This window comes from Neovison vison, chromosome 3, assembly GCF_020171115.1.
Source record: "Neovison vison isolate M4711 chromosome 3, ASM_NN_V1, whole genome shotgun sequence".
NCBI lineage: Eukaryota > Metazoa > Chordata > Mammalia > Carnivora > Mustelidae > Neogale > Neogale vison.
The window spans coordinates 149,106,754-149,118,395 of NC_058093.1; positions in this window are offsets into that span (position 1 = coordinate 149,106,754).

An 11,642-nucleotide genomic window follows, 5' to 3' on the forward strand; every position below is an offset into this window, starting at 1 on the left:
GTTAAGGAAGGAGGAAGGGAAGCAGCCTGGACATCAGAGACGGAGGCCTTGTGGCTGGGGAGAGCTTGCCCGGGCTGAGAGCCAGCAAGGTCTTGTCCGTGGGCTGGCAGGGGTATGGCTCTGCAGCAAATCTTGGCAGCCACTGGAACATTCCTGGAAGGGACAGATTCATAGGACTGGGATGAAGGTGGCCCCACCGGATGCCCCCCCCCCACAGACCCTGCCCAGGGACTCCACAATCATGTAGGGGGCACAGGAGGTGAGGGCTTTGCTCGACTCTGCTCCAGGCCCATTGTCAGCTGCTCCCTAGGCTGCGTGAACTTGGCTGCCAGTTCCCAGAAAGCATCTCATATGCCAGCAGCACCTACATCACCTGGAGAACCAGAAGGAACTTTCCTGCAGTGCCCACGGGAGGATGGGCAGGCAGAAATTCAACTGCTATCTTCTCTCTCTCTCGCTCAGTCTTTCTCTGTCTCTTCTCATTTTACTAGGAAAGAGGTGTGGACAGGAGGGAAGGGTCCCATTATGTCTCCATTCGCAGTCTCTGCCTTGCATTGGGAATATTCCGGCTCAAACTATCCAAGGATCAGATTCTCTGGGAGAAATGAGATTTTGTAATTCTGGGTACCAGGGTGACCCACTGTTCACCAAGATGGATGAGACTTGTGGTGCCTCCAGATACCTCCTCTCATACTCTGAATTATGTGCCCCCTTTCCTTTGGATGCTGTGTCCCCATCAGGCGCCACTCTGTTCATCCATCCTTGCTTGGGTCATGTGTCAAGCATGAGGGCCTGGACAGGGTTCCTTGTGGCTCAGCTGTGAGGGGACAACTCTGGCCTCTAGATCTGGTGTGTGATAGACACTTCTGAATAAACGTTGCAGCTTGTACTTGGTGAGGCGTGGTGCCTAGCTGAGATTAAGAAGCCCTTTATTTTTGTGGAATCTTAGGTTCTAGAATCTTGCCCAGCAGAAGTGGGGGTTGGATTTCCCTCTCTGCACACATTTCTCCTAAATCCAGAGTTTTGGGTATCCCAGTCCTGTGGGCTGTGGGACACTTAATGGGTTGGAGATATTCTGTCCCATTCAACATATTTCTGAGGAGTCTACCATGTGCCAGGCGCTGTGCTGGGCCCTAAGGATATAAGGCAAGCTCTGGGTGTGCATACAGTCGATGCCAGACCCAGAATCAAGGCAGCGAGCATCCTTTGTCTATTATACTTCTGGGTGGATTTTCTTTGCTAACCAGATCTAATAGGAGAGACCCCATCAGGGGAGTTGGGCCACAGCTGGGAGGTTGGTGGGACCTTAACCATGGCCAGTCTTTTTGGGACTTTCTAGAGTACTTCCTCCTTGAAGGCGCAGTTCAAGTCCTACCTCCGCTGTGAAGTTTACCTTTCATTCATTCATTCATTCATTCAGCAAATAGCCAGCTGTGTGATAAGAACAGGAAGGAATACAAAGACTCTAGGAGCCTATTGTTGTAGGGCAGATTCCTCCATTCAGCAAATACTGACTGAGGGCCCAGCAGGGTCTGGGCACCACATGAGGCTCAGGACACAATAGGGCTGGGAACTGGGCATACGTGGGTCCCGGTGAGGGACACAGACATGTAACTAGCCAATCTCACAACACTGTGCCCAGGGGCACAGTGGAGGCAAATCTGGGGAGCATTGGAGCACACGAATAGGCCAGGGGTGGGGGTTCACCTTGTACTCTTCGAGTCTTCCTCGCTCCTCTTCCCAGGACACACAGCGCTGGAAGGAAATCAGTGCAGTGCCCGGGTGTGGGGACTTTTTTTTTTTTTTTTTTAAGATTTTTAATTTATTTATTTGACAGACAGAGATTACAAGTAGGCAGAGAGGCAGGCAGAGAGAGAGCGGGGAAGCTGGCTCCCCGCAGAGCAGAGAGCTCAATGCGGGGCTCGATCCCAGGACGTGGAGACCATGACCTGAGCCAAAGGCAGAGGCTTAACCCACTGAGCCACCCAGGGACTTTTTATTAGGTTCAGGGAAAGTGGAGCCCAGGCTCTGCCCAGGAAGGATCTTTAAATAGAGCTGAGGAACATTGTCCTCGTGGCCTGTGAGAGAATTCGCTTACGCTTTCGATTATTCATTTATATTGGGAACATTAACTGCATTAAGCTTTGAATAAAAAGGACTCTATTTTCAGAACAGCCACGAGGACAATTAAAGGACAGCATCTCCCCCCAGAGATCTGCCATCAAGCCACGTGGCTACGTTTTGGAAGCCGCCACATGTTCGAATCATGCGGTGAGAAGCAAAAAGTAAAAGAAGGATCCTACCTGCCCCCACCCCCCTCAGGAGATCCCAGGCAGCTGCCAGGCGCCTGCGGCTTCCCAGGTGTCCGGAGGCATCCTGGGGGGCAGGAGTGGGGATGGCGAGCCTCGATGCCAGCTCCTTTGAAGAGGCCTTTGGGACAGGACAAGCCAGGAGGCCTAAAGTCAGGCTCGGGTCCTCTGGGGAGACGGGGACTGAGCTAAATGGTTTTCCAAGCTCTCCTGTTCTGGGCTTTACCAGTGAGAGGTATTGTCCCAGAGTCCGGGTCTGAAGACCTGGGCCAAGAATGTTCCTACTGCTCCTAAAATATCTTCCCACCCATCTGCTTCTATGCCTGGCATCACCTATAAAAGAGGTTTATTCTTTTAGGTGAGGATATGTATTTCCTGGAAGTTCTTTGCAATAACACAACACCCTCTGGCAGGCAGCGGGCATCCTTCTTCAGTGGCTGCACACCTACTATGTGCCCTGCACGGGCTTAAGAGCTGGGGACAGAGCAGCCACCAAACCAAGCTTCTGCTTTCTTGGCGCTTCCCTTGCAGAAGGGAAGACAGACTGTAACCTAATACACAGTCAGTTACAGACGTCAGGCTGTTGAGAAACATACAGCAGGAAGATGGGTAGCTTGCTCTTGACAGAAGGCCTCTCCCTTAGCTCAAAGCTCTCAGCTTTGGGCTGCAGCCCACCCTGATCCCCCCACCCCTGGGGCTCTAGAAGCCCCTCAGTTGTCTCCTAGAGTTAACACAATTGTATCTGCTGTGATCAAATGCTTCATCCCCATTTCGCTCTGTACTATTTCACGTATGTGTCCCTTGCCTGTGTCTTATATCATTAGCCCTGACTTCACTATTTAGTATTTATTACAGCATCTCTGGACGCTTGAACAGAGACTCGAGGAAGGTGAGGCTGAGCTGGTTGGCTCTCAGACTAAAGGTTCCAGGCAGAGGAATGAACTATCAAGTGTCAAGGCCCCAAGGCGGAGGATGCTGGCATCTTGGGAACCACCAGGAAGCCAGAAAGCTGGGTGTGGGCAGGGGTGGAGAGGGGCGGTGGTAGATGCTGAGGCCATATTGTGGGGCCATGTAGTCTATGCCTTTGGTTTTACTCCAATGGCACAAGGAGCCCTAGGAAGCCTCTGAGCAGAGGAGGGACCCATGATGCTGCCTTAGAGACACTCATTAGCCATGACCACCTTGGGTGTTGTGTGAATCTCGGCTAGAGAGAGGGCGGCATGGCCTGGGGGCACCAAGGGCATTTCAGGCCAAGAGAGGGACCGGGGACTTTTTCATGAGGTCAATGGGGATCCATGGAGGATTTTAGAGTAAGGGAGTTAGTCCTACCCCTCATCTTCGAGTAGAGGGTGCTAAGCACAGAGAAGGGAGGTCTCCTATCCCAGAACACACAGCTGGATAAAGGTGGAATGGACTGAAAAGCCAGGGCCTCACATTCCCATTCCACTACAGTCAGAGGGTTTTCCCGACTCAGGAGAGAATACTTTTGTTGAGCAGATTCTAAGAGCCACAGGCTGTTCTGATGCCAGTCCATTTAATTTTCAAAACAACCTTAACAGCTGGACATTGTGATTAGCCCCATTTTACAGACAAGAAAATGAGGCACAGGGTGGTTAAGTAACTTGTCTGAGGTTACACAGCTGGTAAGCAGTAGAGCTGGGATTTGAACCCCGGGAGCCTGGATCCAGAGGTCATAGAGTTAGACAGTGGGCTACAGGGCTTTGCTAAGGCTTGGGGAAATGTGGGGATGTGAAGGTAGGGTGGGGGGACCCGGGACCAGTTAACACGGTGCTTCCAAGGCTAAGCCAGCTCCAGACCTGCTGGGACTCAGGTCCTGTGCCTTTGGGCTAAGCCCTATCATTAGTTAGAGGACAGACTGTCTACAGAACATGATGTTGGCTGTTGCTACATCATCCTAGATCTGACAGGGGCTGTGCCGTTGCTCTGGAGGCCGGAAAGGGCTTTGGCACTCGGCACAGAGGCTTTGTAAAGAGACGTTTCCTTAAATTACTTCACCCCTTCTGCCCTGTGCTTTTCTCTTGGCTCCAGATGGCCTTCTGCGTGTATTTCCTGGGTCCAAAGCTAACCAGCACAGCATTGCAATGTTAGGGACAGTGCTCAGGGGGTCTCAGAGACTCCTCTCTTCCCGGGCCACCGCAACCTCTGACCCACCTGCTGGAGCAAGGCCCCCGAACAGCTCAACCTGACTCTGCATAAGAACTATCTAGAGAGTTCATAGAAAGTCGTAGTGGTGGGGTCCTGCCCCCCCCCACCAGATACATCCAAGTCTCGGATTGACCTCAGGCAACAAAGAGTAACTTAGAAAAAGCTTCCTGGGTGATTCTAATGCACAGCTGAGTTAAGAACCACTGGCCTAGACCAGTCTCGTTACTGTATGCAAAAAATGTGGTCTGTCCACAGTCACATGGCCGTTGGTGGCAGGACGGGAATGGAAATCCAGATCTTTGACTCCTAGACCCAAGTCCTTTTCCAAAAGAAACCTAGGTCGGAAAAGGCAAGTCACCCTGGGAGAGGCACTTGAATGTCAGTGCCCGTAGCTTTTTGGATGGCGGGGGCTGTGGTATGAAGCTGGAAAAGCGGGCTCAAGGGAGGGGAACAGCCTTGAAAAAAACCCAGGGGGCCCAGAACAAAAGTGGAGTTTTCCCAACATGATGGCCCAGCCAAGGACAGGCAAGGCCAGAGTCACAGACAGCAGCAGCGTAGCTTGGAGGACCAGGCCACAGATCCTGTCCTTTGGTTGAGAAAGAAAACATGTGGACAGCTTCCATGGAGGGTGGGGAGCAGGTGAACTACAGCCAGAGCAACTATTCCGTTGAAACAGATATGTGACCAGAAATGGCTTTTCTAGTACCTGTCACACACAGAAGACCCTCCTTTCCCATTGAGGCCCCAGCTGCGGGAGGCGGTAAAGGAACAGGAGGGGGTGGGAGGTGGGGAGATGCAAAGGAGAAATGGCCCCACAAGGAAAATTTGCAGCTGCCTTTTTACCCATGGGGCTCCCAGTGCCTCAGGAAGATCTTGGGTGCCCTCTGTGTCATAAACAATCCAGAATGCCCACATCTCTTGGGCAGTTTGATGATATGGATGACCCCAAGTAAAAGAATGAAGGGGATCAGATTCGGGGTGAAAATGATTCCTTCTGGAAAGTTCTGGATGCACACCAGCATCCCTATGGGGAGGTTTGAGTTTGTGTAGAGAATCTTGGTAGAAATCTCTGTCCCTGATTCTTCCCACTTCCTCCCTGCCGGGTTTCCTCCTGTAATAGGTGCCAAGATTTTCCAGTGACAGGCCACCAGAGGGCACCCAGAGACAGAGCCAGGGAGGACACTTGCGGTGGTCCAGGTCCTGGCACAGCAGAGGGAAAAGCATGCACACAAGCTGAAATATACAGCTTGTGGAAGCCCGGGAAATGGGAACAGCCCCTGGCCTGTTCCATACAATGGCCGTGACCATCCAGCCTTCCTGGTGGATACCACTGTGACTTATGTAACCAAAGCAGTACCTGTGGGATCCGGCTCCTTAACAAGCTGGAATTATGTTTGTCCTTGCTTCCAAGATCAATTGGAAAAAGTCAAGTCCTCGTATGCGTGCAAAGATCATGGTTGGAAGGGATTACAGATACCACTTCATTACCGCACCATGAAGCCCCACTGACCCAGCCCCCAAATTAAGGATCTGAATCCTGGTGACAATGGCCAATAATGGTTTTAGCTCAAATCTACATATAGATGATAGATAGATAGATGGAGATAGAGATAGATAAGTATTTTTCTTACACTTATGATACAGAAGGAGAATTATCTGCTTATTTACATGTCTCCAGAACCCAACAGGGTTAAGCAGAAACCATGTTTTATATGGGTCTCTGCTCCCAGTTGAACCAAAGTCTATGTCAAACATACATACACCATTTGGTCTATTTCTCCAGTGAGGCCTGGAAGACACAAGCAACAAGATGCCTGAGTGGATCTCAAGTGGAGAAAACTTTTCTGTTCCTGGAACTATTTCCAAATGGGCTGGTCCAGGAGTCTAGCACAGAGGTCAACAAACTATAGTCCTTGAGCCAGATCTGGGCCATTGCCTATTTTTGTCAATAAAGTTTTATTGGAACACAACTACACCCCTTCATTTAGGTATTGTCTGGGACTGTTTTGTACTTCTACAGCTGGGTTAAATAGTTGCAAGAGAGATCAAGTTGCCTACCAAACCTGAAGTATTTACTATTGGGCCCTTTATAGAAAATGTCTGCTGCCCCAGATTCTAGAACAAAATGGCGTGTGGGGATCTGGCTGGCAGGAGAGCTCCTCCTTGGCACCCTGAGCATAGGGAAGAAGGTGGTGCTACTGATTCCTCCAGGAGCCATGCCCCAGGTGTGCCCAATCTACTCTGAGGCTCAGAGCCTTGCGGAGGAATGTTCCTGGTGTTTGGCTACAAGGCGGAAGTCTTCTAGCACAGCCCTGGCAGGAACAAGCCATCTTAGAGCAATTCTGTCCTCTCTCTCTAAAAAGCACTTTTCCTGAGCTAGAATTCACCCACCACCCAATTCAGCCATTTAAAGGGTGCAGTTCGACCCACTGGCTCTTTACCTCCTTGGCCTGCAACTTTTTCCCTCCCCACTTCCTGAGGCTACACCTGTCTTCACTCGTCCTCTGTAACTCATTCAGGGAATTTACTCACGCGTGGCTGTGAGTGAGAAGAGTGTGATCCCCTGACTTACCTCATGTCATATCCTTTTGTCTCAGTTGGCTTTTCCAGAAGTGGAGGCTGATACGGAGTTTGAGGGGCAGAGGAACATGTGGAACAGTGATGCAGACCCAGCAGAGCCTCGGGCAACCGAGCCCTGGATGTGAACAGGCCCAGAAGTCCAAGCCTTTACACCCCCCTCGTCTCTGTGTCTGAGCCCAGGGGACGAGGCTCCCCGAAGCTGAGGCCGACCCAGAAGAGCGGAGTGTGGAGGACGGTGGCCGCGGGTCACACTCCACACAGCTGCACAGTGAGTCCTTCCTCAGAGAGACCTAGGAGCCACATTTCCATGTGCACCTTACCCTGTCACAGGATGCCATCACCCAGTGACCATCTAGCTCCTGCCTCTACTCTCCCGGGACCAAGGCTCTCACTTCCTACTGAAGCAGCCCAGGTCCACTGCACAAGGTTCTACGTTCCCCTCTCTCAAGCTCAAAGCTAAAACAGGTGAGCACTTCTCTGGGTCCTGCCCTCTGGAGCTACACAAATTTAAAAAAAAGAAAAATCATCCCTGTGACAACTGGGAGTATCCTCCAGTCTACTGCCTTTTCTGGTCTCTCTACCTGATCTATGTGAGATGCCCGTCTACGACCCCTATCTATACCATGGTGTGGTAGACCAAGTCCCACTGAGGGATGGTTCCACCTCTGAGGGCAGCTTTCCGGGGGACATGCTTGGGGTTGGCACCCGCAGAACTGTGTCCTTATTCTGGAGGACACGGTCGATTCATGACATTGCCTTGATTAAGGTTGACCAATGTCCTCTGCTGTTCTTTCCAGCTCCTCTAATAGCCCGAGCTGTTTTGTTGGGACTGGTTTCCCAGATCCAAATATAGAAACTTATCCTTGTCTTACTTTGTCCCAACTTTCAGGCTCTTCCCAAGGGAATGGGCATTTTAATAAAAAAGGTGCTCTGGTTGGATCAAAAAACAAATTTTTAGCCCTGGAAGCTCTGGTGTCTGTGAAAACGCCTGAACAGGTGTTTCAGCTCCAACAACTTCAGCATGAAATACTTTGCTGGAGGGTCACTTTGTTCTAAGACGGGGGTGGAGGGGTGGTGGTGAAAATTTCTATTGTAAAAAAACTTAGGGATAATATAAAAAAGAATGCAAAATTTACATGAAGGGACATAAGAGACTTCAAAGTCATTTCACACGTCCTTTGGTCAGCCATTGGCCACCCGAGTCCTCCCTGGAGCGAGGCTTATAGTCATTCTCCAGTTAGGGGGGGACTTCATGTGGATCATTGTTTGTCCCCTCCAGGTAGAGATGGCCACGCAGGACCAAGACACACAGACAAGAAAACTGACCGAGCAGTAACAAAACCGACACACCATCTATCATTCTAGTGTTTTGGGGACCAGTTAGTGTATTCCTTTGTTTTACAAACAGTGAGAGGAAATCACTTGCTCAAGGTCACTGATGGGACCAAAGTCATGGTGCCCTGATTCTGGGTGGTACTTATGGTGTTTAATATGGGTATTGCCAGGGAAGTGGAGATTGGAGTATGAGGCTGGAATGTGAAGGTGGGAAGGAGCTTCTCACGTTCTGTTCCGGTGATTATGGGGTAATGGGCCTAGGCACAGATGGAAACTTCTAGAACAGGAGCTGCTGGGAAATCCCTGTACATGATATGGAGATAGGTAAAAGCTCCCTGAGAGATCTGACAGCCCCCATAAAGACATGAACTGGTCATAGGGAGCCTAAGTTGTTTGGTTACAACCTTGCAGTTGATTGGCAGAAACTACCATGGGTCTATACATCTCATCTCTCTACCTAGAAAATGGTCCATTCTCTTTCTCCAGCTTGGGTTATGTGCTCTTCTTTTGATGGGATATTCAGGTTTATTAGTGTGAACATGTTATTTATGTGTCTAACACTGTCTTATAGTGTCCAAAAGAACTATAAGCTATCCCTGCCTATAGGAGGGTTTGTAGTCTAGGTGAGACATAATATACATGTGTACTAGCTAAAGAACATAGTATCTAACTATGGAACAGAAAAAAGAGAAAGCTCCCTATGGACGGTGTTAGCCTGGGTCAGTTGCACTGGGGTTCACCCCAGATCCATTCTCTATGTGTAAAGCTAACAGCACAGCCACTTTCCATGACTTGAAGAAGAGGTCAAACTTCTTTACCAAATCATTTCAGATGGTTGAATTTCTTCCTTCTGATTAGTTCTTACAAAAAAAAAGGAAGATTTCTCCCGAGTCCCAAATGACTGTTTTCTTTGATCCTGTCCCTGGGGTGGAGTTCATGACCCCGTCATTTGGCAAACAATGAGGAAATCCAGTGAGATTGGGGTTTCCAAAGTCTAGGGTAAAATCCCTGCCTTGGAGAAGCAGCTAGTAATCTAGCCAAGAAAGGCTGTCATGAATTTGAGAACAGTAAAGAATGAGGTGGTAGCTCAGACTGGGCTTGGGAGAACAGTTCTTAGATAGGAAGGATGATGGCGACTGAGGAATCAGGGAATCCTTCTGAAGTGGGGTCATTTGTGCCCCATCTTGTGGCACCAGGATAAGAGTACTCAGCTTGGAATTTGGGGTACCTGTTTAAATGGGGGCCACTCAAATTAATTTTGCAAAGGGACCAGTTCCTCTGCCGTCCCTGTTCCCCACCCGCGGTGTCTCCGGTGCCTAACAGCTGTGTCACTCCCTGAAGTCGGGAAAAGTCTACCCTCCCAGCTTGCCTTTCCTCACACTGGCCCTGCTTTGGGGCCTTTACTGGCTCTTTTCCTACAGCTGTGAGTCTCTGTAGTTTCCCTGGGCTTCAGTTTTTCCACATAGAGAACAGACAGGAGGTTTATTCCCCTGCCCCTTTCTAAGAAGGTTGGGAAGATAAATGGCATAACAAGGCAGACCAATCTGACACAGGCCCAGTGAATTATTATGCAGGAAAACTTCATTCAGGCCTTTCCTCGTCTGTCAAGCGTGGCCATAAAGACTGTTGGAAAAAGAATTCCCGACAAGCTTTTTTCGGCATTCATCCCACGAAAACAAACGTTTTTGAGTCCAAATAACAGGGGAAGGACAGCGCGAGGCAAGTGTACAAGTGGGAGTCCCTGTCACCTTTCCTGAGTGGAGGAGCCCTCGGGGTGGGGGTGGTGTCGGTGGAGGACGTGGCACTTGGACTGGCTCAGGGGCTCAGTGGCTCGGGCGAACCACAACCAAACCGGCAAATGCTTTTTCCAGACGCTGCAAACCAGCCTTTCTGGGCTGGAGAGAGCAAGACAAGCTGGAGGAGGGTCAGGAACCATCTGAAGACTGATGTCCCCTTTCCAAAGAAGAGGCCAGAACACTTCCAGGACAAGAGTCTAGAAGGAGCCGGGCTTTGGGAAACTTGGCATGAGATCTCCCTCTTGCCCCCGGGCCTGGATCTGAACAGGGTCCTGGAGTCTTGGCAGGAGACAGTGTTTCGATTGGCACGCTCCAGCGTGGAGGAGGAGGCCAAGCAGAGCCGGACGTCCTGTGCCGGTTTGGGAGGGCTGGGACTCCTCCTTTCAGAGAAGTCCCGAACCCTGAGCACACACGGTCCTGTCGCTTTTATCCAGCACAAAAGTGCGGGCTCTCAGGTGAGCACCAGATGTGGCTTTTAAAGAACACACTGAAGGACCACGAGGCTTCCAAGAACAGAATCCCACGTGGCACTGGGCTCGGGTGGAGGGGAGGTTCTCAGCCATCCTCTCGGGCCTGAGTTCATTTTAGCCGCCTTCCTGGTCGAAAACCAGCCCCTGGGGCTGCACACTGCCTCCCAGCGTTGGACTGGGAGGGCTGCTGGGGCCCATGGTCCCTTGTTTCCCTGAGCCTAGAGGGGACCAAACAGCATACAGTTAGTTGTGACAAATACTAACGACTGGGAGTCAGAGGTCCTCGAATAAAGTCCTTTCTCGGCCACTTAATGGCAGTCGGCAGCAGGCGATCGATTCCTTCCCTGGCTGGCTAATTCTAAGTTTCCGTTTAACTTCAAAATTCTAAACAGGGATGTTCCAAATGCAATTGAAGATGACATTTTATTTATTTATTTATTTATTTATAAAGCTTTTATTTATTTAAGAGCAAGAGCTAGAGAGATCTTGGAGGGAGAGGGAGAAGCAGACTGACTCGCTGCTGAGCAGGGAGCTCGAATTGAGGCTCGATCCCAGGTCCCTGAGATCATGAACCGAGCCAAAGGCAGATGCTTAACCGACTGAGCCACCCAGGGGCCCCGAGGATTATGGTTTTAATACGAGCAGGGGGTTGTCAACAATCTCCAGTCAAGAGAAAGAGTTTCTTAAGTCTGGAGACATTTGATTTCCCTTAAACCTGTTATCTATGTTATAGATACAGTTTAAAGACAGTCTGGTGGGAGCCGAGCAGGTGGAAACCCACTGGAACTAGTTCAGGAATAAAGGAGGTTTACGGGATCCCATCTAAGGTCAGGGAAGGCCTTGCGGAGGCTGGAGCTCGACACTGGATGCGGGCTGCCTCCCGCTCTCTCTGCTATAAGCTTCTTCTGCTGACCCAGAGGTCCTGTCCCCTCATAAATGTCATGGGGCTTTGGCTCATCGAGTGCTGACTTTGCTCTCCACTTTCC